General features: G+C 41.6%; 1 pseudogene; it reads left to right on the top strand.

Annotated features, from left to right (window-relative positions):
• The first annotated feature begins 306 nt into the window (after nucleotides 1–306).
• On the top strand, nucleotides 307–874 carry LOC112309494 (transcription initiation factor TFIID subunit 12 pseudogene; annotated as a pseudogene).
• Nucleotides 875–1,205: the final 331 nt, after the last annotated feature.

The raw sequence follows: 1,205 nt of genomic DNA, 5'->3' as shown, positions 1-1,205 counted from the left end.
GTGGTTGAAGGTATTTGGGGCATAATTTTCATCCACGAGAAAATAAAACAAGGATCTAGTTTCCAATAAAGAGTATTTCAGCAATGACTTTAATGATCAATTATAGTGAAAACCCTCAACTAAATGTTAAGCAGCCACTAAACATTATTTATGGAAGAAGAATGATCTGAAAAGAAGTTCATGATATAGCTTTAATTTAAAAAATGTAACAGCAGCGATGCAATTGAAGGTGATTTTTATTTTTCTCTTAATAGAAACATAACAGAGGCATTCTCCACATATACTGGGGCAGATAGACCTTTGATTGGCCTTGATCTTCATACCTCCAAAAAGAAACAAGATCTCAATAAGCTGTGTGAGGTGACATCCAAAGCTCAGCAGATTATGAACCCGTTTGGCCACTCAGCCCTAATCAACCTCTCCAATTTCTTATCCATAAAACCAGACCCAGCCAGTACCCCTCCACAAGGCTCCATAGCCAATAGCACTACAGTGATAGAGATACCAAGCACTCCTGGGCCATGAGGGCATCTGAGCCCTATAAACAGTCAGGTATATTTACCAAGAAGAAATTACAAGACTTAGTAAGAGAAGTGGATCCTAATGAGCAGTGGGATGAAGAAGTGGAAGAGATGCTGCTGCAGATAGCTGAGGTCTTCATCATTGAGAGTGTGGTGACAGCAGCCTGCCAGCTTGCTCGGCATCGCAAGTCCAGTACCCTGGAGATGCAGGATGTCCAGCTGCACCTAGAGCGCAGTGGAACATGTGGATCCCAGGATTTAGCTCTGAAGAAATCTGGCCCTACAAAAAAGCTTGCACCGCAGAAGCTCACAGACAGAGAATGGCATTGATCCCAAAAACAACCAGGAAGTAACATGTGCACAGGTCAGGGAATGGACAACAATGTATTTGGAGATACTTGAGCTGAGACCTCAGCCATCTCATCCTTGGATTTTTTTTAATGCTTTACAGAAAAGCATATATATTTTTTATTAACAGTGCAGTAATATCTATGACTGAGAGGATCTTCCAGAAGAATAGATCCTCCTACCTACCCCCCATCCCCATAAAACAAAAAAGAAAGACAATAATAAAAATAGTACTACCTTCCTCCAGAAAACTTTATTTACTCCCACCCTTGATTCCCAGGAGTTAATCAAGCTGCTCTCTGCCTCCTTCTCAAGTCTCTGGTCCTCTGCTACCAG

The sequence above is a fragment of the Desmodus rotundus genome, chromosome 8, assembly GCF_022682495.2.
Source record: "Desmodus rotundus isolate HL8 chromosome 8, HLdesRot8A.1, whole genome shotgun sequence".
Taxonomy (NCBI): domain Eukaryota; kingdom Metazoa; phylum Chordata; class Mammalia; order Chiroptera; family Phyllostomidae; genus Desmodus; species Desmodus rotundus.
Note: the sequence above shows the minus strand (reverse complement) of the source record. Positions and strands in the feature narration are given on the sequence as shown.